Below are 26,801 nucleotides of genomic sequence, written 5' to 3' on the forward strand. Positions count from 1 at the left end.
GGATGTTGGAGAATATGTAGACTTACATAGACTCTGTGAAAGTCTTCTGCTGAAATGAGTGTCTCTAAGTCACTGCAAGATTTTTCAAGGATGCTTGCTGTGATTCTTTGTACGTGCTTATGTTTAGTTCTGTTTGTTGAACTCTGACACTCAATGTCATATGTCATAGAACTATCATATGTTTACCAACATATTCCTTAACTGGAGTAAAGAAGTGGGGAAAAATGCAAATGCATGTAATGACAACTTTTGTGCATCTATGAAGAGTCTTCTAAATGGAAAAAATGTCCAGTCCCATACTAGAGATTGTGGATGTGCCCACCAGAGTGGTCAAGTTTTCAGACAGAACTGAACACAGATTCTGTTTTAATCAAACCAGGAACAGCTCCATTTCAGAAATGCTGTGTGTTCACCTTCAGAGTCATGTCAGCACGCTTCACTCTGAAGGCAATTCAGGAGTATTTGAGACATGGCTGTAAACAGTGTGAGGTTTCAGAGGTCGTGTGGGTTCCATGGAATGAGGCCTGAATGGGGTGGTGAAAGGCACCCTATGGAAATTTTCACACATTGCTGCCTCCCTGCGTATTCCATGTATATTTATTTCTTGGTGCTATGTCTGGCTGTCTCTACATCAGTTTTTAGTACATGAGCATGGTCAGAATCTTTTTGTAACTTCTTGACAGTTATTATTGGTAGAGTTTTATTAGATTTTCTAGCACTTGTGTCATAGCGTATTTGATGTGTTGCAAGATATCTGGAGTAACTTAGTCATGATTTATTTGGAGAAGCATGTTGAGAGAGGCCTTCAGGTTAATTTTTATGTAAGCAAGGTTGTAATTTTAATGAGGAAAAAGGGTTATGCCTCTATGTTAGGCTGAGGAAAGCTGTGGTTGGATATAAAACTTCTGTCTGCTTTGCCTGGTTTGCTTTGGGCTGCCCATGTGTGAGGAGTAGCCTCAAGATTTGATGTGGCTTCTCTGTGGGTGGCGTTTTTTTCCGAGGTCTGTATACCTGTGTAAGTCAGTGTGCTCCCAGAGAAAAACATGAAGGATTTATCTAGCATATGATAGACAGGACTTCTTCCTTGAAAACTTATTGCTCTCTCCAGACCCTGGGATGGAATTAACCAGTCAAATGCCATTCTGGGGAATGTGATTCCCAACCCTACCCTCTTTTTCCTAATTGATAGTGGTCAAGGTGCTGTAGGAAGCTTTTTGCTGATGTTAGCAGTACCTGCCTCTAGCTCTTGGCTGTGATTTGAGCAAATGCTGACTCTCATACCTGAAATCAAGGGCAGCCTGCTTTGATCATAAAATACTCCACCTTTTATAGCTCTTTTGGAAACAACACCTGAGGGCTTGCACATGTTTCCTTGGCAGGTTGTTTGTGTAGTTTCTGCCAGGTTTTACTGCACCTGCAGTAGCTGAGTGTAGCTGAGTTTAAGACTTTCACTAGAGGAGACAGCAAAATGCTTGATGATCATTACAGATTGGGACCCCCAATTCTGTTATGTTGAGTAACCACACTGACTAAAATAAGGGCAAGGCTATTTCTGAAATGCACTCAACCTTGTGGACCATAAAGTGCTCTGATGTCAGCTGCAGAGAGCTATCTCTTTTGAGTGTACTCTGGCTTTGGGCTGCACTTGGAGGAGTTTGTGGCAAATAATGCACTAGGCTTTGCAAAGGAACATCAGACAAGATGTTCATTTGATTAACTGCTTCTGTTTTGTGTATTGAACAAGGCAATAGCCTACAGTAAGTGTCAGTGCATGGTCCCACCCTGTCAATTATGGCTACACATAAAGGAATCCCAACTATCATCATGCAGACAATATTTTGCAATTTGACAGCAGAAGACTTCAGTTTTCAGAAAATCAAACTCCTTTTCCTGGACTGTGCTGGTGGCTGGGCTTGTCTTTTCGTGATAGGAATTGTCAGTTGAAGCACCTGCATCCTGCTGTCCTCTGTTTCTTTAGGAAGAGGCAAGTTCACTACATTATGGGGGAATTCCTTTTTTCTTCTCTTGTGCAATTTCTGCAGATGTGTACTTGATTAATAGCATGGTTTCTGCCAAAGGAAATATTGGTAAAATCCAGGATTTGTAAGAACTTCACAGAAGCTGATCATGTTTGGAATATTTCATGTGTTCTTGTTCATAATTTACATTGTTACTGTCAATATAGTTGAAGGAGTTGACAGTCACAGATATAATTCCTGTTGGAAAGCTGGGGTTATTGCCCTTATGGGGCTTGACAACACACACTTTGGCAGAATCATTGTTTTTAGATCATCTGTTTCTTGTTTAGAGTCCATGACTAATTAGCCCATAAAAAAAATCTTTGAGCTTTTATCTTATAAAGAAACCTGTGATGTCAGATTTGATCCCCTAATTGCTCTTGTAATTGGCGTTTATTGGAACCCTTTTGCAAGTCAGGGCAACAGACCTCGTTTGTTTTATGTAGAATGTTGTAAAAACAATTGAGCTGGCAGCTGATTTAGTTTTCTATTCACTAAGCAATTTTGGAAGACTGGGCTAGACAGTTGTCTGATTTGCCTAGGTTGTAAGAGTTGAATGTAAAGAGATGAATTTTCAGCATATGGCTCTGTATTAGCAATTACATGCATTAGTGGTTTAGCTGGTCTATTGTCTGCTTTATAAATGTTTATATTGCAGCCTTCTGCTAATAGGTATTGATGACAGGCAGTGTTGTGGAGGCCCAGTGTATGGCAGTGATCATTAGTTATGGCCCTGTAATGATGCATCTGCATGTGTTTGGTAGCATGTCCAGTTCTAACCCATGCTCCTGCACACATCAGCTATTCTGTTGTTCCTTAATAATTTAACACAAGGTCATTTTCAAGTGGGATGTAAACGTTTAACATTTTATATTGAGTGTATTCAAGAACTCTTTAAGCATAAGTGAGCCTGGAAATAAAATTATGCTGATGCTTATGTAAAACTTGTCTTATTAATTCTGAAATAATTTGGAATGTTTTCTGATTGACTAACTATGTGTGTAAAGAAAATATGCAGTCTCTTTGTTCTGAAGCTACAGAGAGCTTTGTGATGAAAGGCAACTTTGAAATGTCTCTTGTCGAGGAAAAATAACCCATTGACCTTTGTCCATAAAAATTGGTGGAAAATTTGTGTAGTTGAGACTAGTCTCTGGATTTCATGTCTCAGAAGTGTAAAGAATGTGATAAGTTTGAATTAAGCTATGATGGGTATTTTGATTCCAAAACACTTAACTTTTGCCTTGTGACTTCTCTCAAATTTCGTACTTCTTTCTCAGTTGCACATCAACTCTGAACACCATAGGGTTTCTGCAATGATCTCTTCAAGTGACACATACAAAAATGAGCTTTTTTTTCAAGTATTTGTCAGTTAGAGATAGTCTTCTGGAATTGTTTGCACTAAGTTTTTGTAATTGTAACAATGAATGTCTAATAGCAATGCAAAGAAGAAATGAACTATCTCTGGTGGCATCCATCCTGAAACCAAAGCATGATTAGCAAGTAATTAACTGTCACTGTTATGCCTTTGCATGACTTCACTGGCTGGATCCCAGAAATACTGATTTTTTTTTTCTAATGGTGAAAAAAGATCATGGGCTTCTTAGATATTGAGTTTGGATGGCAGAAGGCAAATTCTGTGAAAAGTGATCTGTGGACCTTATCCCAGGTGCATAAGCCTGTAGGGCAAGGACTGCTGAGCTTTTCTGTGCCCACAGTGCTGTGGGGAACACCTCACTTTCTGCACAGGGAAGCTTTTAGTTTCTCTGGGGGATGTTGTTACAGTAATGTCACGATTATAAGCTGCACCATTTTGACTAAAATTTTGGTCCGAACCCAAAGTGCGGCTTATAATCAGGTGCGGCTTATGTATGGACAAAGAACGAAAAGTTGCTGTTTTAATTTGGAGGACAGGTGTCTGCTGAGAAAGGCAGGAACTTCTCTTTGAAATGGAGAATGTAAACCCCCTCCCTCCAAATTATTGTCATTTTGAAATCAAGGGGCTTTCAGGAAAAGATATGGGAATTAGGAATAACAGTTCTTTTCTAGGGAAATTAAAATAGAAATACAGTACTACAAAGAAACAAACTCCAAACCCTGACAAAGTCAGAGTACAACCTGACACCCCGTCAGGCAGGGTGTTGGTAGCAGTCCCATTAAATGGTGGCTGCATCCTCCTGCAGTGACAGATGTGGCTCAGTTGGAGCAGTGCTCCTGTAGAAGGTGCAGTTTCCCTCCGGAGGTCCAGTGGTGATGTGGAGAAATCCGGTTTTCCTCTGGAGTCCAGTGGAGAAAGGGGCTCCCTTAGTGTCCCAAAACCTCTGTTTTTATCTTGGTAAGAAATGTTGGGCTCTTCCCCCTGACTGGAGCAACTTCCAATGGGATGCAGTAATTTTATCAGTCCCACAGTGGGACTCAATGGCCATTAGCAGAAAATGACTGGCTGGAGGAAGGATGGGTTGTGAAAAGATAAAGAACACTGCCCTGCCTGGTTTCAATGGATGGCCCATTAGCAGAATATCTGCCGTTGAGATAAGGATCACTGCCCCCACCCTCAACAGATGGTGATAGAATAGATACCTTTTATCACACTCTGTATTGTGATGTGTGGCTTATAATCAGGTGCGGCTTATATATGGATAAAGAACGAAAAGTTGCCAACACCCAGAGATGCGGCTTATACTCAGTGCAGCTTATAATCGTGAAATTACTGTAGTACTTTTTTATTAACAGGGACCTCTTCTGGCCACTGAAAATTGTCTCTTCTGTTTTATTTCTCCACATTTGATAACTTCAGAGGAAATGCATCCACTTATCAAAACTTATTTGTAGTTTTTGCGAAAAAGTACATTTGATGAGATTAATCAACACTTTGTGCCTTTTTTTTGTAATACACAAAGCCTCTGTACTAGACATGGTAAAATTGCCCGAAGAAAGCACTTAAGTGATTTACCATAAGATCTCATAGGAACCTTGGAAATTCTCAGGGACGGTTGTAGTGGATACGTGTCCCAGAGAACACATGTTCCCAGAACTCTTACGTGTTTTCAGCCTTTGGGAGTTAATTAGTCCTTGGCACAGGTAAATTTTTCCTGTGTTTAAAAAGGTTCACTTTTACCACAAATCATCTCTTGATTCATGTCTGAAAAATTATTAGGCCGGATAAACTTGATATCCAAAGTAATAGCTAGGCATGTATTTATGGGGTGAAGATTTAAGAATCATTTTATCAATTACCAAGAGTTTGATCTAATGACTGTGATATCTGATCTTTTTCACAGATACCTTCGAGGTGAGATGCAAGACACGTGGAGAGGAGGGAACCACTAGATCAGGGTCAGTAAAGACTTTTTGTTTTACTGTATATCTACATTTGATCACATAAATATACTTAGTAGCACAAACAACTAATCCCATTTATCAGTGGTCTGATGTAAATAGCTAATTTCCATTTGTTGTTGGAAATATTGCAGGAGGTTTTAGTGTGCTGTTTATACAGGGGAAAATCTGTAAACATCAGTGGTCCTTGTGCCATCTGAATGCTTCTGTTGTCACTGCTGGGCACATGAAATCATAATTGTGGAGTAGACAAAGCTAATCCTTATCCTAAGCAAGTGTGGCTAAAATCTGTATATCCAGCGCTTATCTTCAAACCTATGTCCATTTTTATTACAAATTCATGGTTCCTTGATGTGCCTTTTCTTGACTATTATTTATCTCACTTTCACAGGCTGATTATTTTAGCTGTTGCTTTCCTTTCATTTCAATGCTTGACTGGGTTAGATCACAGAGCGTGCAGATTTAGTTGTCAGTGCTTTAGGTGATGTGTCTTCAGAGTGAGGTTGTCATCACTTCTTGGAGAGAACACAAATCTTTTTTACTGGGCTAGTTTCTTGGGGAAGTGTAGTAATTTAGAAATTACACTTGTGACCTTCTGTTGAATTTTTTCTTTTGGCTTCATTTCCATTCAAGTTGTTCCATTCTGGTACAAGGAGCTAGTATCACTGGCCAGGTCAGATGGATTTTGAAATTAGTAGGACTCTTTTTACGATTTGCTGTAGGATTTGGGTTACTGGTATAAATTGCAGGCTGTTTTTCTGGGATCTGGGAAGGGGGAATCCCCTGTAGAACTTGACAAACAGTTTTATATGCTAAAGATACACAAGTAACTAGGTAGGGATTTGTTCCTGAGGAACTCATAGTGAGACTTAGTATCAAACTGTTTTTTTAATATTAAAAATGCAGATGAGTATTTTTATTACATGACTTCCTGACAAACCTTTTTGATTTTCTCAAGAGGAAGCAGGATTTTAATCTATATGGTTTATGTTAGAAGAATATGATTGCATTTTTGATCTAAGGCACGTGATTAAATAAAGGAGTGTGGGATGAGAGGATGTACTCACATAGTTCTGTCATGAGCAGACTTAAAGAGCATGGGCTGTGCTCTCAGAGTGGAGAGTTACAAGTGATGTTGTTCTGGTACCTATAAAGCATTGTAGCTGATGCTGAAGTTTCTTGATTAAAATATTTCTGAGAAATAGATACGAAGTAGCTAGATGGTCTGATATTCTGCCACGAGCTATGAGATTTGGCTTCTTAGCTTAATCAGTGTTATGGAAACAGGTTGTTGGGGTTTTGCAGGTTATTTTGGGTTTATTTGGGGTTTTAGGGGGATTTTTTTTCCTTTTTTGGTGCTTCTTTTTAACATCTTTTCTATGGAGAGGCAGTGTTTTAAGGCAGAATTTGGTGTGTACTTTGCAGTGGTGTTCCCAAACATCAGGTTGTCGGTCTATGGCATAAATTGGAACACATGAAAAAGAACCCAGAAATGAGTTCTGCAGAATCAGCAGTATACTGAGTCTTGTAAACTTCAGATTAGGCTCCTAAAGATACATTTCAGCTGTGATTGTTGGAGACAGAGAAATATAAATAGGCTCTTTCTGCTGGTGCTTGTCACATGGGACAGTCACTCTTTGTGTCAGAGTCTGTGTGAGCTTCACTTACTTGCCTTTTTTTACTGGCTTTTGCCTTTCTGCTTAAGAATAAAGCCTCAAATTTTAGTACTTGCACTGTAGAAATTAACTACATTTAGTTACGTAAACACTCTTCCAGGGTCTCATTTTTTGGGACAGGATGAATAGAAAACTGTTGTTTATATCTATGGTCCCTGATTACTCTTACTAACTTGCCAAATATCTAATGAAAAACTGCCTTGTGACTTGTTGGCTTACTTATTTATTTCTTGAACAAAGCCTGGTGTGATGATGTGATTTTATGGTTCCATAGGGGTAGGCTAATATACTGTAAGTGGCATTAATTTTGAGCTGTGTCATGGCATCTTTAACCCCACCTGTTGGATTAATGCAAGCCTTTGTCTTCCCCACTTCCCATTTGTCTTTGCTGTTAATCTGCACAGTAATACTGGATGTGCATTAGGTTGGAATTGGCATGGAAAGAAATCTGTTTCTTAAGTTTATTAAAAGACAAGCTCTGATTTTTTCCTCTTTTCCTTTTAGAATGTGGTGCTTGCATTTATCTAAGGTGAGGGGGAAAAAACAGTGGAACCTATATGGAATGAAAAAGAATATTTCCAGTCCCTTCTACAGATCTAGATGTTCTCACCATAAGAAGTCTTCACTGTAACAGTGAAGTTATCTTCAGTGGGTAATGTTCATCCTTTAGTATGTCTGGGTATACTAAAGCATCTTGAAGGACAAAGTGGTAGATGACTGACTAGCTTCAAGAATGCCAGCTCCTGATGATTTCTGAGTTGTTTGGAGTAGGCAGCATTTCTAGGCACAGGGAGGATCAGTGTTGATAAGCCTGTGTTTAGAACCTAAATGTTCCTCTCAATGTCAACATAGGGATCATTTGAAGGCAGTTTAGTGGAATTTTCACAAAGGAAAACCGTAAATTACTAACAGTGTACTGAAGTCATTTGGTGACAGTCTCAATTAGCATAACAAACAAAATGCAGAATAAATGTAGCAAGAGCAAGACTGACTTTAGCCTTGAATTTTTTGCTGTGTCCATATTACTGTGCTACAAGGCTGCATTCAGTAGACGTGACAAACTGGAGACTCAAAAATGTTAAAGAATAAATTCCATTTTCATCTGTTTTGGAGAAAAAACCACCAACTTTTGCAACAAAGATAGTAATTAGGCTGAAACAGCATAGATTATCCCCACTTAATGTGGAATTTGGTTGTTTGAAAGCAAGAAAATTAATAGTCTGCCGGGCTTGGGGAAGGGTTTGAGTACAGGGATTTTTATCAGAAGTGTTAATGCAGACTGTACTATAACTTGTTAATTTGACATAACTTTTTTCTTGCAATTTGTCCTCAATTTCAAGACATCTAGTTTTCTCTAAATGAAATAGCTCCTCTTGGCAGACAAAAATGTCAAAACTGGCTGGACTGAACTTTGGTTCCTAGTTAGTAACAACCAGGCAGATAAGACACCATCCCCTCCTTTTACATTTGAGATTTCCAGCACTTTGCTTCCTCTTTACTACATAGGAATTGCTAGTAACTGCAGCACAACTACCAGGCAAGCAGTTTGTCTGGGATTAAGAGTTGGGGTAGTCTTCCTCACTCTGATTTGAGTCAAGAGTCACAAGATGCACAGGACATCCACCCCTTGTGGAGAAGGAAAAGTTCTTTGTGGTGTTCTGATCAATCTTTCACCCTGATTCAAGGAGGAAAGACACAAAGCTACTGCTGGTGGAGCCACAGGTGTTGGGAAGGCACTGAGCAAGAAGTCCACTCTGTGTGGGAGCTGCTGAACTTTTCACTTAAAGAAAGGATGGGCATGAAGGACTCCAGAATGGAGTGATTTGGTGCTGCCATCCTTTGTGCAGTGGAAAAGGGGACAAAGTGGTTAAAGTAGGTTTTTTTTTTTTTTTTTTTGTCACCAAGTGGCTCTAGTTGTAGACAAGGTGAAGACTTGGGGTCAAATCTGGGGACTCCTGTGAGAAAGGAGCAGTCCAATGTTGCCTCTTTGCCCTGGCTGCAGCTTTTTGGTGCTGATTGCACCTGCTGAGAAAGTTCTCTGAGAGCAGATGCACAGGAGTTCTTCAGCACCCTGAGCTCCTGGAAGTGCAAGGCCAGCCTTGGTAGTGGCTGCTGCTGCAGCTGGTGTAGGGCTGGTGGAGCAATGGGGTGTTCCCTCTCACTTATCAGTGAGCAGGGGAGGCTGATGGGCCTGTGGCTGTATACCAGCTGATTATTTGTCCACTGCCTTTCAGATAAGGAATTAGGTATTGAAAACACCTTGCTTTGGGTATTAGGAGGGATGAAGAGCCATCCCTTCCTCTCTCGAGAAACCCAAGCCCACAGTGCTGCTTTAGTTGCTTTTTGCTATTTGACTGTGAAGTAGAGGACATTGTACTTTTAGTGGGAACTTTAGGTTTCAAAGTGTGTTGTGTCAGGGCCTCAAGAATCCTTTGAACTTGTGACTTAGCTGTTTTCTGCTGGCACAGTAGGTTTAAATGTGGCAGTCAAGAGTAGTAACACTAAGTTGGAAGTGTCTTTGGAATGTGATTTGGGCATACTCTTTTCAAAAGAGGAATACAAGTTCAGATTTGTCATTTTCAGTGATAGACCATTTTGAAAGATTGTTCAGTTTATGGGTAATATTTTCAAGTTTCTCTTGCTGGGTTTTCACTAAGAAGGTTAATGGTGTATGTTAGCCAGATTGCAGTGAAACTGCAAAGAGATCCTGTCATCCTTAACTTTCTTTGGCACTGTTTGCCATGAAGTTGGAATTTAAAGGGAGGTAGAGAACTGAGCCTAGCTGCTGGTCACTGCACTGTACACAGACCATGAACAGAGAAGTGGTGACAATAAGCTTCTTCCTTAGCCTCTTACATGTCCAGTTAGGAAAGGCAAAGGCTATTCTGAAAGTCCAGTTTTCTGGCCTGGATTTGGACAGTGAGTCCTGACCTCCTTGTTCTCCCTTTTTCTTGGAGGGGAAGGAACTAGAGCCCTTGGGGTGCATCTATGTTTCAATACCTGTTGTCTGGGGTGCAAAAACCAGTGCTGATGGTTTGGTAGCTCTGCAGTGAACTGTGCTCACAGGACTCTGTGGATGAAGGTTTAACCTGGCACACCCTTCTGCAGAGCCTTTAAGGCATAAGGGGCAGGTAAAGGCCACCTTTGGAGGCATTTGGGGTTAGTTTTGCCATTGCAATAAATCTGTTTTGTGATGTATTTATTATACTGTGAATGAAAGAGGCGGATGTTTTGAGTTGAAAGGGAATCTTGTTTACAATCCTGAGTATAAACAAACCATGGGGAGGAAGCCTTTCTGGGAAGCAAAAGAACCTTCCTGGACTATCTTCTGGTTCAGCTAGTAATAACCCTTATGGTGTTTTGCATCAGTGACAATGTGTGTGTACATGTATTTTTAGAAGGGCTTCCAAAGGGCCCCTTGCTGCATGTGGGTTTGTTTATGGTTCTGTTATGCAACCATGGGATAGTCCCAGCTCCATCCCCCTCCAGTTTAAGCTCCCAGCCGCCCTCTGTGTGCCCCTGTGAGCTGCTGGCTGGTGCAGGGAGTGGGGCTGCTCAATGATAGAGCTGTCTTTCCGCCTCAGTTTCCTCATAAATGGCATCAAATGCTAATTGCTTTTCATTCTGCACTTCAGAAAGAGCCCAGTGATACAGAGCTAGGGTTTGCTTTTCCCCAGGGTGCCGTGGGTGTGACTGATGGAACAGAGCCAGAAGAATTTGGCAAAGTAGCCGACTGTAAAGGGAATAATCTCTTTTTCCTGATGATGGATGGCACTTAGAAAGCAGCTGAGCCTAAAAGCCATTTCTCATGCTACAGCTCTGCAATGTGCAGGTCAGCCATTGAGCAAATGCAAGCCTTCAAAATGAGAGCTAATAGCTTGGCAGGTTATGCCTGACAAGCACCAAGTGATTTGCTTTTAGTTCTTTAGTGTGTTGGGTTTAGTAGCTTTTCTGTGGATTGTAACATTTAGTAATTCTAATATTTTCCTACTATTACATGATCATCTTTTTCTATGTTCAGCAATATATTAAAACACAGTTGATAAGGAAATATATTTTCACATTCCGATAGAGTACATTTCTCTAGTATTGAAAAAATGATTTCTATTTAACTGCTGCACATCTGTTTAAGAATATGGGATAAAAAATAGATTTCAGCTGAGCAGATGTTAAAATATTGTCCCCTCACTTTTATGTAGAGCCAGTTGACAGCTGCCTGAGACCATCATGTCTCTCCCAAAGAAGTGGTCAGGGAGTTGAGGTGAGATTTGAAAGGAAAATCCATAGTGGAGTGAAGGTAGATTGATACAGGATAACAGTTGGAAAAGACACTTGTTTAATTTGAGATGTTATGTTCATAGCTCTTGGAGAGTTTGTCATTTTTAGTGCTGATTTGGTAAAAGAAGAATGCTGTGTGGAGTACTGCTGGAGGAAAGGCTTCCTGGGAAATATCCAAATGCCGAGTTTACCCCTGCAAGTTTCAGAGCAGTTTCTTGAAGAGATCTGTACTTTGAACAGATGCTTTTGTCTGATGCTGGAGTTTGAGAAGATGAATGACAGAATGTTTATATAGGGAGTCCAATAATGGTAAAGTATCTACATGTGCACCAAACTCCTAAACCATCGTAAAATGTGGATTTTTTTTCTAGGAGATAGGCCTGAGACTCAGTCACTAGCACACATTGTGTTGCTCTGTGAATGCAGGCAGTTCTAAGGTTTGAACTGCTTGCTAAATGCTGTACTTACTTCTGTTTAAAGGGTTAGATTTTGAGAACTGTTCTCTCTACAATAAAATAGTGCATTATTCAAAATATGGACTTCACAAATAGATTTTGTGATATTGTATTCCCGAAGCAGGAGTATCTTGACAATAAGTACTTCTAGTGTGTCTGAAACTCCTTATGTTTGCCAATAAAGGTCTGTGATGCTTGAATTGATTTCTTAATCATGAAACTGGAGTTCTGTTTTACAGGAATGTGTTGACACAGTAATTATAAATGCAAAGTTTTCATCATTATTGTAATACATTTTATTATACAGTATTTGAAAAATATTTTTATGACATGTATATTTTGATATACATGTGCACTCTATGCAGTTTCCTAGGAATGTTTCAGCTTAGCAGTGGCTTAATAAGGTATTCAGGTGAAAAAGGAACGTCCTTTAGGCTTCCTGACCAACCAGGAAGGTGAGCTGTGTTCTTGTGGAATCAACTTCCCTTCATTTGAATTCAATGAAACTGAATATGGTTCTTAACTTGTGTTAGTTCAGTATAGGATGGGAATCTGCTTCAAATTCCTTGTTCTGCTTTATAAAGGTAAGTATAGAGTTTAGGAGTTATGTGCTTCTGCAGACCTAGGATTTTTTTAAGATCTTATTCTGAATTTGCAAATGCATTCCTGCTTCTTTCCTTGCACTATACCTTGATGTTAGGAGGGCAGCTAAAACCCTGTTGCACGGTGTTTGTATCGTGTTGTAATTGTGGTCTGATAAAATCCTGTGTAAGACGGGGCTCTGTGCACCCAGAAGGGATTTTGCCCTTCTCAAATAGCTGTAATCAGCAGACTGTGGAGAGCAGTGGTTTGCATCACTTAGCCTCAAAGGGCCAGTTTAACATCGTGCCAGGTACACTGTAAGGTGTTACCTCTACAGTTCATCAGAACATCCAGTTAGTGATGGAATATGCTGGTGTGATTTTAATTGAAATAATGCTAAAACCAGGTACTCCTAATCAGGAGCTGGCAACCTTTTTTACTGGGGCCTCAGTTCTTGTTAGAAATATCTTGAACAGAAGGACACATGAAAAATTTTAAAGTAACGAAATAAGCAGTCTTAAGGACATCAGAAAATGTGGGCATGAAATACATTTTGTGGTAGGTCTAGTGTGCCTGTGGTTGGGAGGCTATCAACTCTGATCTTTTGTTTTATGGGGAAATAAATAGTGGAACAAACAGTAGATTGCTTGTGATTTAGATGTCAGATCCCCCAGACTGTAGAAATAATGAATCTATAAGTGTTTTATATGCATAAAATTGTGTTCTCCTAAAATTTGAAAAGTAGAAATTTAAAATGTTCAGGGCGATGTTTTAGCTAAAATTTATCCATCCAGTTTAGGGTGGCCTTTGGCAACATCTTTCTTCTTGCTTTCTGTGTGTGAAAGAAAGACATAGTCATACTATTAAATTTTAAACAAGAGCTAAAGCAACACATGGATGATGGGATATGTAATTTCTGCTTAAGTTTACCAGACTCTTTAGAATTTCTGATTTTTGAAGAAGTAACAAATCCAGTGCATGGAGAGAAGAATATGGAATGTTCCTGCTGCACTTTAATAACTATTCCTTTTGGTAGATTGATACTCCAGACTCTGACTTTGTGCTAATATTGTGGTATGTTTTTTAATCAAGCAGTTAACACGATATTTTAGTACCCAGTGAAGCACTGGAGTGGCATAAGGCATGCAGTTTGCTAGTGCACATGGCATTGACATACCATTGTTTAGTGTGCTTTGGTTTACCAATACTTCCTTGTTTTTACAAATTCAGGGAATGCTAGCTACTAATATCTGCTAAGGAGGGACTTAGCCAAAAATTAGCTAAGGGTTCTGAAAGGAACTGTTTCATTTTGCTTTTGTTCGTACCTGATGCTTTCTGCAGATATGAGATCAGATGTTAGATCTGAGTCAAGTAAGAAGCATGAGTATTGTCTGGAAATACTCGTTAGTTGTCTGCTGTGGTGTCTCGGTATGGCTGGCATTCCTCGTGGATGTGACTGTGCCTGCATTTGGAATGTGACAGCCCAAAGCTGCTTTCCTTGCTAGTTCTATGAGGGTTTTTTTATGGTTGAGTGCCAACTTTTTAAACTTGTTTTCACTGTGAGTCTTCCTGGATGGTGATGAGGAAAGAATAGGATGGCTTTCAACAAATTTATTTTCTGAGGCTTTAGAAAGCCGCCTTGCTTGCAAAGAGTGGGTGGTTGGTTGTCCCTTGCGTCTTGTGGAAGACGGACACTTGTCCTACTGTGCAATAAGGAGTGTGGCAAAAACATACTGACGTGTAACAGAAGAGGGCAATAGTACTTTATCCAGTCTTAACAGGAACGCCCTTTTCTTCCTGCTACTATGGGAAAAAAGTTAATCTCTGACTGGATTCAAATGTATCTCGGGTGGCAAAGATGTAGACTTGGGTAAAACAAAGTAACAGGAGTCTGGTGCTGCACGACATGGACCCTCATCATCTGCTCAGTGACGCCTGAAACAATTTTGGTGACACAATTTAATGGCAACTAAAAAATGTAGCTCATTTTGTTTCCTCCCAGATGTATAAAGAAGACTCAGGAGAAACTGAAAAAATATCTCCCATATAACCATGCTAACTTTGTATCTATTTTGTGTTGCTAATGTGTTTTCTGTGGTTTGGCCACACCTGGAGGGGACCCACTTAACTCCTTATTTCTGCTCTTTATCATAGACCTATCCTCATGCAGTAGTAGCAATGATAGCAGGACCATGAAAAAAATGTTTATTTTACTGATCTTATCACAGTAATTGCTACATAGGTATTGCTGTAATTGCAGTAGTTCAGGTCGTGCAAATTTGATGTCTGAGTTTCCCAGACTTGTCCTCCCTTTGTGGAGGTAATCAAACTTATGGAAATAAAGGATGAGCTTTTTCTTGTAGTAAAGAGAAAGCAGAAATAAATTTTCAAGAATATCTTATTATACAAATTTTAGAGATGTGGTTTGTCAGGGACTCATGTGTACAACTAGGGGTTTCCCAACACGCACTTAGAAAACCCTGTGCTGTGGGATTGGGAAATACTCCTATTCGAGGCAATTAAGAGGACACATGTACAACAGTTCGTTTCTTTCTCAAGGCTGTGTACTCAGCAGCATAAAAATTCCATGCATTATGAAACTTGAAATTCCAGAGTTTTTAGTAATTTAAAAAACCAAAAAAACGAATAGCCTACTTATCAAACTTGTTTCTTGTTGAAGTTCTTTACAGGCTTAAGGTTAAGTCATAAGGTTGTCTTATGTGATTAAAGTTGCCAGAGCCCAAACTGGAGCTGAAAATCTACAGGGTGTTAATACAAAGTGGAACAGCTCCATGTGACACAAAGTTTATTTTAAATGCCCTGTATCACAATTATTCAGGCTCATCAGTTATTTTTCCTCTTGATGAACACTAAACCTTTAACAGCCATGGAAATATTATTCTGAGTCTGAGAACTGTTGTACTTCCAAACCTAGGAGTTTTTTATTCCTTAAAAGGTGTTTTGGGGAAGAGCAGGGTATAGCAGAAGCAGAGGAGTGCTGCTGCAGGCTTAATACATTTCCATGGGTCACTAGGATTAGCCCTATCCCTGCTACTCCAAGTTGCAGTCACTGTGTGTGGGGGGTTTTTTTGATAAAAGATGTGTGATCTTCTGTGATCTGCTTGAATGAAGTTCATTAGGGTCCAGCATCATCCAGGTGAATGAACCCTGGCAACTGCTTCCATTCAGGATATTTTTATTTGTAGCCTCCTAGGTGGCATGATTCATGCTGTTAAGTTGCAAGATCTTTGTGTTCTGCCAAAAAAAAATATAAAAAAGGAAGTATGTATTCCAAAATGTTCCTCTTGTTTTTTAACCAGAGAAGTGGAAGTGGTTTTCTAACATAAAGGAATGAAGATTTTTTGCTAAGCAGGTACTACAGCTACTTTGTCTGACAGTATATTATGGCATATTTGACAACTTTTGAAGGTAAGGAATTTGACTTCTATTTAATGCACAGCTTGTTTCTCTCAAAATACAGTTTCTGTTTCTGTCAACCTTACATAAGAGGTGTTAAATGAAACAGGTGAGAAGAGCAGATGGTACCCCTGACTGTGATGACATGCAGAAATACCTTTTCTGTTCTAAAAGTCTCAAACCAGCTATTTCTTAACCTGTGTTTGTGAGCAGTTGTGTTGTTTACTGTCCCCAGAAGATCTGGCCATTTTCAGGCCCATGTAAATGAATGTGAGATACTCTGTGCCTGGGTGTTGGTGTCTCTGAATCAGTTTTGAGGTGTTGTCAGTCACTGATGCCTGAAATAATGGATCTGTAGGGAGACTCTGACACCTGAGAGTCTCAGCTGGAGGTGCATCATTGTTCTGTGTTAGGGAGAGATGGGTGAAGGATGGGAGAGAAAAGGAGGTGAAGTGAAAATGGAGCAGCTGACTTTGACTTTGTCTCCATCTTCAAGTTTGATTTTTAAATACAACCATGACCACAATGCCTGCTTACGAAGTTCTTGAACATTCAGTTGCATGGCTGTAAAGAAGAGCCATAAAAATGTGTAGAAGATTGGCAATTAGAGACTTAATGCTTTTCAGAAAGAGCAATTGCAAATGCCTTTACTATGTAGGAAACCAGCAGGTAGTAATGCATGTTTTCATTTGGCAGGAGAGACATCACCTGTATCAATCACTAAAACAGATGCTTAATAACTGACTTTGGAGGTGAGGCATATGTTTTTGACAATGAAGATGATTCATCTTTTGGACAAGCTACCATTTGGGAAAACATTGCAGCCATCCATTGAGACGTTGAAATTGAAAATGTAAATTTTTGCTATAGCTTTTCAAAGGTGGAAATCCTTCCTAGATGCAATTTAATGGCCTGTGACAGGTGCAGCAGGTAATTTTGGTCATGAAATTTAGAAATGCTCTTGCTTCCTAGCTTAGCATCCTGATGTGTTGTGGGCTGTTTCATCTGGGGACTGTTCCAGATGCTTTTACTGTTTTTTTTCCTAAAGTGTGATGTTGATCTAAGGATCCAGAGATAAAACATTCTGGGAGCTTTTTAACTGGTTACTTATTGGCATTGCAGAAGCTTCTTCCTCCTTGGGAAATGCCTTTAATAGGCAGCTTCTCTTTGGTTTGTGCTTCTTCATTTTTTGTCATGCTGTTCAAAACTCAGTAACTTCCTATGGTGATGTTTTAGAAAAGAACTTTCTTAGGCTTGTGACGGGTGTAGATTCAGTTCGTCCTTTTTCTTCTTGTAATAAGCCATGTTAGAAATAAGGTTTGGCCTTTAACTTACTAATAGTTTATTATTCATGGTTTCAGACTGTAGTCAAAAGTATTTTGGTGCCTTCACCAATTGAGTTTGACTCCTAGCACACAACACTCCGTAGCATTGGTTTCTTCATGTTGTGGGCTCTTCTCATTATTGTAAGGTTGACAGCTCAGTTATGATCTTTAGAAAGGACCTAGGAGATTGAGGGGATTTAAACAGAGAACATTTAAACAGTTTTTTGTGTAGAGATCAGTTTCCTTCCCCACTGTGTGGATTTTGATGTAGTACCAGAAGTAGTGTTTAAGTTCCTGTAGTTGAGATTTCACAGCAGAACTGACAAGCTGGCATGGGAGCTGTGGACTTGACAGACTGCTTTGTTTCCATTTCACTTTGTTGTATGCTTGCAATCCTTGTCAGGAGAGTGTGGATCACAGGTACCCAAGTGGGAAATGAAGCACTGGAGTCTACTTTGGGAGAGGAGTTCCCAGAGACAATAGGACACCTGGCAAGTGCTGCAGAAAGGCACAGTTCCCATGAAGTGACAGAAGGAGCAGGGAAGAGAAAAACCCCAGAGATTCCATGCTCCATAAGGAAGAGAAGCAGCTAAATTAATCTACAGACTGACAAACCTACTGAGCTCAAAAGGATTCACTGGCAGGAAACAAGTGGGCAGGAAGGCAGGAAGAGGCTCTGTCTCTTTTTTTGGATCACTCACAGTGGAGTCTTTTCTCAGCTGACTTATTATAGCACACGCTTTGATGGAACTTAGATTTTTGGGTTTAGCAACCCCTGGATTGTTTTTGGTAACTTGTTGCAGGACACATTCAGTTCCAACCCAGGCCAGCTTGGTGTTCTAGGAGAGCAGTTAAGTAGAAGTTAAGTAGAAGCAGTGGACCCAAGTGTTGGACACCTTGGACAACAAAGGCTGTAGTTGCTGTGGAATATACTCATGTTAAGAGTTAAAGTTTTAAGAATGGTTGTATGGAGTCAAATTAATCCTCTTTGTGCTGTCCCGCATGTGGACTAATTTTCTCCTTTATTATTTTCTGAGGAAGAAGGTAAGAATTAAATAGTACAGATTTACTTTCCTAGTGATGTGTAAGTCAGGGGCAACTTGGATCAAAGGTGACTTATTTTGTGCTTAAGGGAACTGGATGGACATATTACCACTGTAGGTTTCATCAGATACTTTTTGAATGCTTGAAAATTTGGAACATGCAAAAGACATGAGCTTTTATCAGTGTCCAAATTAGAAAGTCTGTGTGCATAGGTATTGAATAGATAACTGGAGTTCTTGTTGTAATGATATTGGTACAGTTGCCAAACATCAGTGCTGTTTGCTTTGACATGTGGCTTTAAATTGACTGCTTAGGGGGTTTGTGGACATATGTTCAACACTGTAGCATGCCAGTTGAAATAATTGGTTAATAGATGGTCCTAGCTGTATGTTGTATAGTGCTAACTTTGGAGAAAAAAATTGCCTTTTTATTTCAAGGCATAATATAACTTTTTTGTTCCTGTTAAATCATTAGTAAGTGATTAATGTAGAACAGGTGAAGTGGCTCTGAAGTTCAGCTAGTTGCATACATAGTTAAGTGCTGTGTTGCTTCCAAAGAAATGAGAGGCTGATGGAGGAAGGAACTTTTCTAAAGGAAATTGAGCACAATAATGCTAATTGAATGTAATTCCATTGGGTAGGAAATCTAGTGAATAGCTGAATTGTGAAAGAACAGAGGTATTGTAGTGGCTGTTCAGCTTGTCATTAAAATATCAAAGCAGTCATATGCACCATGAAAAATGAACAGTTTGTACTTGATTTGTGAAATAGATGCCATGTCTTTGCAGGAGAATGCAGGGGGAAGCATGCAACATCTTAGAATTGACTTAGGGTCTTTGTGGGATTTTTTGAAACACATGTTGTCTAAAAATAATTTGGGTCAGTGTCCCATATTTTATGTAAGTGTATGTTTGAACTGAATCTGTCAAATCAGAGGATTTACTGATACAAAATTGAGAGGGTCGTACCCAACTTAACTTTTGGAATATTTGAATTTATTTGATTTATTTATTACACGGCTTGTCATTTTCAGTCAATTTAATTATCCTTCAAATGAGGTTCCAAAAATTCTGTTCATCTAAAAAGATCAAGTATGTGTGCTCCAGGAAAAACTCCAAAACTTGGGTTCTTCTGGTTTGTACAGGGAATTTTCTGCAAAAGTGGGAGACGAGAGAAATGGACTTGCAGCAGCTTTAGAAGTTTGTTATGTGAGCAGGGATATCTAGAAGCCTTATATAGCAAATACCTTACTAGAAAGGGAAGCTTGGAAAATAATTTATTATAAATGTCGAGATTAAATGTTGTGCTCCTGGCAGGTATCAAGAAAAAAGGCAGAAAGATGTTTGGAGAGTTTGTGTTTATGCCACATCTTTTTCTCCCCAGTTGCTGTAGCAGCCATGGGAAGGGAGAGGTAGTTGGATAACATCAGCAATAGGAGAAAGACTGACTAAAACTCCCTTGATCTTCAAAACCCTGCTCAGAATGGTTGTACTGAAAGAACTTCATGTATAATACAGGAGGGTTGCCTTCAGAAGTTTGCCATGCAGAGCAACTTTATGCTGGAATTCCAGCTCTTCCAGCACAATACAAACCAATGCTTGATTTTAACTGTTATCACTTATGGAAATTAAATGCTCACAGTAAATTCTCACATCTCCTTGTGTTTTCATTGCATTGCCAAGTCAATGTTTCTTGCCATAAATCAGTTTAGTGTTTGTTTTTATGCACAACAAATAGGCTCTTTTATTGTTATTTATGATAGTGGTATGGATTTGATACACAAGGGTGTCCTAGGGATTCTGTTCTGTTTACAAGTCAGGTTATAGAAAACCCCTTTTGACATGTGACCACTAATTGGTGAAGCTGTGATCATTTCATCCAACAGATAGACCAAATAAAAAGCGTTTTTCAAATTAAGGTAACTTTTTAAGCATTATCTGCGTGTATGTCAATTACTTTGAGAGTTGTTAATAGGAAAAAATTATATTTTGGGCTGCAGTGCTTTAGAAGCAGGATTCAGATTATCCTTGGCTAGAGGGAAAGGCTTCTATAATCTTCTTCCCATGCCTAAGTTATATGTCAGGGGAGCTTAAAACCTGTGTTTTTTAATGATTTCAGGTGACATCCAGGGCATTTCTCACTTAGGGAAGCTGGTAACCTGCAGAGGCTCTGATGAGCTGTTGAAAGGTTTTCATGTCTCATTGCACCTTGCTGTGGTACATCAGAGTCTTTGTTTCACCCAACAGCCTTGCTTAGGGTTCTCTTCTAGGAGATCTGCAGGAAGTTATCTTGGTTGTAATATGCTTGGGTGTGGGTGTTTGCGCTTTCAAATTGTAAAAACTACATTAGGGTTTTACTCTAGAAAGTAGTGTGGTGAAATGAGGGCAGGGGAGCTTTGTTTAGGGTCCCATATTGAACTCATGAGTGTTTAGGTATGACTTTTGGAGTTTTTACAGTTCTGTCTCTGCTGACCTACCCGCTTCCCTAATGGGAAATGTGACTTAATAGCCAGTAAAGTAAGTAAAACAAGTGAAAAATGTACTATGGGACTCTGAAGTTTTCTTCATCAAAGACTTCACTGTTATAAAAAGCTGATTGCATGTTTTGCTAGTCTTTACTGAGTGTCTTGTATCCTGGTTTTCCCCCACGTGTACAGATCTAAATGTTTTTGCAGTTGGGCTAAATTTCTCTTGGCTGTGACTGTGTGGTCATTACTGCACCCTAGGAGAAGGTTAGCTGCATTCTTTCAGCATTTTTGGTTTTTCTTACACTGGTAGTATGAAAAATCTGGGCAAGGTAGTCCAGGCTTCTGTGGAGCTGTCAGTTTGTGTGAATACATGCAATCACATCACAACTTATTTAATGATGCTATCCATGTTTTTCTTCCCTATGACAAGAATTATGGTTTTATTCCTGGATTTTTTGAGCATATAAACGTTTGTTCTGTCCACTGCATGTTCATGTGGCTTCTATCTGAAATGGAAAAATACAGCGATTTGGTGGCATTTTTTCCTTTTTTTTGGTTTTGTTTTAAATGTGGTTATTTCCTGCAGAACTGTGTGTAGTCAGAGAAGATGGAACTGAGATCAGGTGGAGTTTTTACAGGCATATTGGAGTGAGCTTGTGTTGGGTCTGGAGTGAGTTTGCTTGTTATCCCGTTGGAGCTGGGCTTGTATTGGGGCTTCACTGTTTGATTCCACTGCCTGTATGAGCATCACCTCACCAGCCCTCCATGTGGGAGCCCTCAGAGTGGTAGGGTTGGAACACCTGGACCTTGGGGATTCAAACTAATGTTTCAGTAGTAGAGGAGCTCCATCTGCTCCTGGTTTGCAGCAATTACTTGGCGTACACATGCTTTTGAGAGGCTTCAGAAATCAAGATGGGTTTTTCCTACTTGGCAGTTTTGGTTTTGCTCACTATGTGTGTTATCCTTGTTATGATGAAACACTGGTCTTTGTGAAAGTGAATTCAATATTTTATCTAACTGAAATTTAGGGATTGTTAACAAGGCTACAGTTCTGTAATACAACCTGAGTTATTGTTATACTGTTTTTCCTCTTTTTATTTTTTTCTGGTGTGTGGTATTGCATTTTGCCTCTAGGCATGAAAAAGCAATACACACCTTAGAGTATCACAGAGTATCTAGAAACAGACTTAAGGAAAGCAAAATAGAGCTGTCCAAAAGAGTCCAGCAGGTTTTTACTGCTCTGCAGTATTTATGGGAAAGTGAATGGTTACAGGGTTGAACCTGTGTTTGAAGTAGACACCCCTGTAACATGCACAGGAAAAGGGGTGTCCTTTAACTCTTTTTGCTTGGGGCAAAACACTTAATCGTAACATTTACCAAATAAAAGAATACTTGATCAACTTTTCACGTCATTGGGAAGGGAGGGATGGAACCAAACCCTAACCTGGCAAGAAGTTGATGAGTTGAAGTCATTATTAACATTACTCCACAGAAGGCTATGGAGCCTCAAAGCAACTTTGGAGTCCATTTGTCCCTCTGTGCAACCAGTACAACATTTAGACCTTTTTATAACAAAATTGTTCGGACAGCATTTACAAGTAATATTCCCTAATTTATTTGTTTGCCAAGCATGACTTCCTCACCAGAACTCCACCATAGTAGTGTTGTCTGTCTGGTGCAGAGCGTGTAATGCAAGGTCCCCTCCAGATATTGTGGGGTTGTTGTGCATATTGATCTCCCATTATCAGTCAGTGCAAGTTGGTTGCTGTTATCTCAACTGACAGAGCTTTTAAGCAAGAAAATGAAGGAGGGAAAAGTTCAAGGTGATGAAAATGGTTTTGAGTAGGAGATCAGTTACTGGCTGCAAAATGAGCTCTAGAATCAGGATATTTCAGGAAGGTAAATTTACTGAAGAACATAAACAGTAAGAGCTCCTAATTTCAGTGATGATAATTTTCATCATTTTTAAAAGACCAAAACAAGCTTTACTGTGGAATGAAGATGTTTAATGTGTACTGTTTTCTCTCCTAATTAACTTAGTGTGCATCTTCCTGCTTCTAGGACAGGTGGGACTGAATGCATTTTCAGTGGTAAGTGACCTTGGCCTGTTCAGCCATTGTAGGGGGTCATTGCATCTGAACTGTGGCAAAGCCGAATGCTGTGTTTCAATAGGGATACGTTAGATATTCATTTAGAACTAAGATCAAGTGTATTACCTGTGCTTGACTGGGGATGGCTCACTTTGGTGCAAGTGGGTTTACTCAGAACTAGAGAATGTCCATGTGAAACGCAGCTGTGGTGGCAGGAGAGCTTGTGCCGCTTTCTTAGCGGTCATTGCTGCAGTGGACTCAGAGGAGAGAAGCGTTTTTATGTAATCTACATGGAATCTGAAAACAACCTCCCATATACACATAAACACTACAGGAATGCCTCCTCCTTCGCAGGAACTCACGGGTGTTGCTTACTCTTGTGGCGAGTCCTTGGGCAGAGGGATGTACGGCATCTAGTGACACTGTCCTTTAGTCTGCACTCCTAGTACCTGCACTCAGATTGCCTCTGGCATCCTTATTTCAATGTGTACAATGTTGAAAATGTTATACAGAGATTCCTGTGTAGCATCTAGACTTGACTTTGCAACTTTTGTTTGTGGGAAACGTTTAAATTTAATCCTATTAATAGCTTTGGTTCAGCGGTAATTTTTGAGCCTCTTATCTAAAAGTGTTTTATCCATCTAATGTATTTTTTCACTATGGCTTAGGCTTATCTTTACTCTATGTAATATGATTTGCAAAACGAAGTTGGAGAACATGTGGCTTTAGGTCACCAAATACAGCTCTTGTGGTAGAATGTATTTGGCAAACAAAATCTGTGAGAGCTTTTAAAAATTCCGATGAAAATTGAACTTTTGCCCACCTTAAGTGTATTATGTTTGTTAAAAATCTCTATCTGATGATATGGTTGAGAAACCTATCCAAAATACTTATAGGAAGATAGTTACATTCTTTGTAAAGGGGTATTTTGTAGACAATAACCAATAGAAAAACCTCTATTTTAGTTTAAAATATGCAGTGAAGCACACATTATTTGCATACAGTGTGTTTTAGTGACTGAGCATTAGTTATTGTCGTTTGACAGTCTTGTTTTTTGTCTTGCCTACCTTGCCTCTTACTCAATACTTATTGACATTTAAAACGGATCTTAAGATAGAAGTTTCTATAGTTAACCTTCTCTACCATATTACCTCATACAAATGAATGCTGAAATGTTGTAGTTGAAACAGTAGGTGTTTGCATTGTCATGTAACCATGTGTCTAATGGCAATTAGGGCTTTTCTTAAAAGACAGTGTCTCTATAGCCAGGGCAATTTGAGAAGTTGCTATGGATGCCAGAATTGTTGCAGCTCCAGTGTCCCACGTGTTGTGCTGTGAAACTTTTAGTTTTGCACTTTGGTTCCTTTCTTTCCTGGATTACTCCTGTAAAACAGGATAGATTACCCAGGATGAGGCTGGGTGGTGCTTTTGAAGTCTTACTAAGTTATGCCTTGACCAAGGCCATCTTCCTTTAAGATGGGGATCAAGTTCTGAGATGCTTTTGTAATATTGGCATAACGCTGAGATTTTAAGTGAAGCCCATGACCCTCATTCCTTGCATTACTTGCATCTGCAAGGGCACTTGAGGTTCATGTCCGGCTCTTAGTTGGGTGCGCCATGTCTGTAATTAAGGGCAGTGAGGATAGAGACAAGGGCATGTTGTGTCCTACACGTTGAAAGGAGCAACTGAGAGTCTTTAAAAGCCATGATCCTTGTACAGAAATTACCACTGTTTTTCCCAAGTAATTTATTTACTAGATACCTGGTGCTTTTGTCTCTGTTTACTTGAGTTTTGTTTTCCTTGGGATTTGACTTAGTTACTTGTGTAATATTTTTTCCTGCTCTAACCTATCAGTTTTGTTATTGCATGGTCATAACATGCAATAATAGAGGTTGAGAAATTAGTTACTGTTCACTGTGCCTTGAGCTGTCCAGAATTGTAGGAGAGGGGTCCTATGTGAGTCCAGTCTTAACTGAGGTACTCTGAAGTATTAGAGAAATTTAGGCTGTGACTGAAGAACTGTGCACACATGTGCTTTACTCCCTTAAAGGATGGAAAAAGTAGTATAACTAGTAGTTTTTTCAAGTGTAGTAAACTAGCAATAAACCTGGTGTTTCAGAAAAATCTGAAGGGATGCAGTATTACAGCCCAGCAGAGGCTTGGCCATGGGAAGAACTTCATGTGAGACAGTCTGAAAGCACAGGGGAAGGCTTTTCATGAGGAGTATGCGGCACCAACATTCACTATATGATCTCAAATTACTGAGAGAGAATAATTCTCCAGTTTGAATCATTTGGATTTTAGGGTAGAACTGTAGATCAGGTTTCAGCTTTGGGTGGGTTTTTTTACCTTCGGACAGATGCACTATTGTTAGTGTTTCATGCTGGCAACTGCTTGTCTCAGCCTGTCCATCCTAATTTGATTTTTACTTGTTGGTAGGCTTGATTGGAAGTGATGTGCTGGAGTGTCTGTGCATCTTCTGAAGGTGTCACTGTAGGCTGAAAAAACTCCTATAGTCCTTCTTTACATGGTGCTCTTTAGGGTTGTTCTAACGACTGTAAGTTGTCCATTACTAATCAAATGAACCCTTGATACATATTCATGTGCAGATGGCAGGCGCTCATCTCTGAACCCTGACAATCCTTTGCAGGTGGTTGAGTGTCAATGTGCAAAATTCTCAAGTTTCAGTAAGGCATTTTTGATCAATAATCAGGACTATTACTGCCTGCTGACATCACTTTTATTCATGAGTTTTGATAGCAGCACCAATTAAAGTAGTGGCATCGTAAGAGATGAATTTTATCCTTGGGATGATTTCTGTACTGAGTGCATTTTCCCATATGAAGTGATGGCACTATCAGCTGCTCCAAATGGCACTGTATCAATGCATATTCACTATCAATATTGTGATAAGAGATATCAGTTAGCTGGGGTTGAGTTATGTATGGTTTAGGTATCTTTGTCTTTTATTTATGGATTGGAAAACTTCAAATTGTTTGGGTTCTTTTCCTAAGTAAACCCAGGACTGATGAGTTAAGCAAAATTGTATTTTGATGTTAAATGCATTTGTTTACTACTTTGTCTGGATATAGAGCAAGTGTATTTTATTACTGGGAAGTAACATGTCCATTTAGAAAATGACTAGGCTACAATATTTTTGTTGGCCAATTTATTTTCCAGGCATAATGGTTCTGTTTTTTTCTATACCCATTTGTGGAAAGATGAAATCATCGTTAATCATGTTTCAAAGGCTGTGATGCTGAAGTTACTGTTTTATGCAGCTGTGGACTGTAGAATGTAGACAGACTATCATCTGCAACCTGACCTTTAAAAAATAATTTCTTATAAATCACAAACATAATCAAACTTTTATCACCAATAAAAATAAAGTTTTACTTTAAAAGTGGCCCCGAATGAGTAACCTGTCAGAGCATTTAAATCAAAATTGCTGTCTAAACAGGAGGAAAAAAGGCTGTGCTTCCTTAAATCAACTGAAGGCAAGCAGGTGGCAGGCTTAGAAAGAGAGACTTGAATTGAAGTTTTGGTTTTATGGCACTACTACATTTACAGAACCTTTGCTGAAACATTAGTGTGTCCAGTTGCTTAAATATAGGCATGGAGCTGTTTCTCTGGGGGTGAGGAGCAGGGGTCAATCACTTCCCTAGCTTTTCAAAGGTTTGAAATTGTTGTAAGTTGTAGAACAAAGCTTTTGCTTCCTGAAATGTTCAGGTTTAGTCTGAACATGCCTTGGAATATGTTTTCAGGGCTGAGGAGGATGTGAAGTTGAACATAGGGTTTCCTCCAATGTGCAGATGTATTGAAGACCAAGCAAAAAGAAGTTAGTATACATGAGGCTCATGTTGACTATTTCAAAAGTGTCTTAATGTATGTACAGTGACTTGGGCTTCAGTAAAGCCTGGAAACCGTGGAGCAGTAAATAATTGGTATGAGACCTGAGTAGTTGAGTCTAACCACAGTCTTGTATTTTTATTTGCATGTCACTTTAGCAAGCTGGTAATTTTGGACTTTCCTCATTTTACTCTCAACTTTGTTTATTTAATCTAAGCACAAAATTTTCCTTTTAGAAATCTAAAATCATGTTTCCCAATGCTT

At 39.4% G+C, this 26,801-nt stretch overlaps 1 protein-coding gene across 6 annotated transcripts in view; it reads left to right on the forward strand.

Annotated features, from left to right (window-relative positions):
* The window catches only part of GULP1 (GULP PTB domain containing engulfment adaptor 1), a 147,052-nt gene that overhangs the window by 14,584 nt on the left and 105,667 nt on the right, over positions 1-26,801 (forward strand). For 4 of the 6 annotated variants that reach the window (XM_033064256.2, XM_033064253.2, XM_033064259.2 and 1 more), the window contains exon 2: positions 5,297-5,351. The exons of 1 other annotated variant lie outside the window; for it this stretch is intronic. The gene's annotated coding sequence lies outside the window, so the exon portion shown is untranslated. Of the gene's footprint in view, positions 1-5,296; positions 5,352-7,534; positions 7,560-26,801 lie in introns of all 6 variants that reach the window. One more of the 6 variants, XM_033064254.2, reaches the window with a different exon arrangement.

This window comes from Catharus ustulatus, chromosome 7 (genome assembly GCF_009819885.2).
Source record: "Catharus ustulatus isolate bCatUst1 chromosome 7, bCatUst1.pri.v2, whole genome shotgun sequence".
In the NCBI taxonomy this organism is placed as follows: domain Eukaryota; kingdom Metazoa; phylum Chordata; class Aves; order Passeriformes; family Turdidae; genus Catharus; species Catharus ustulatus.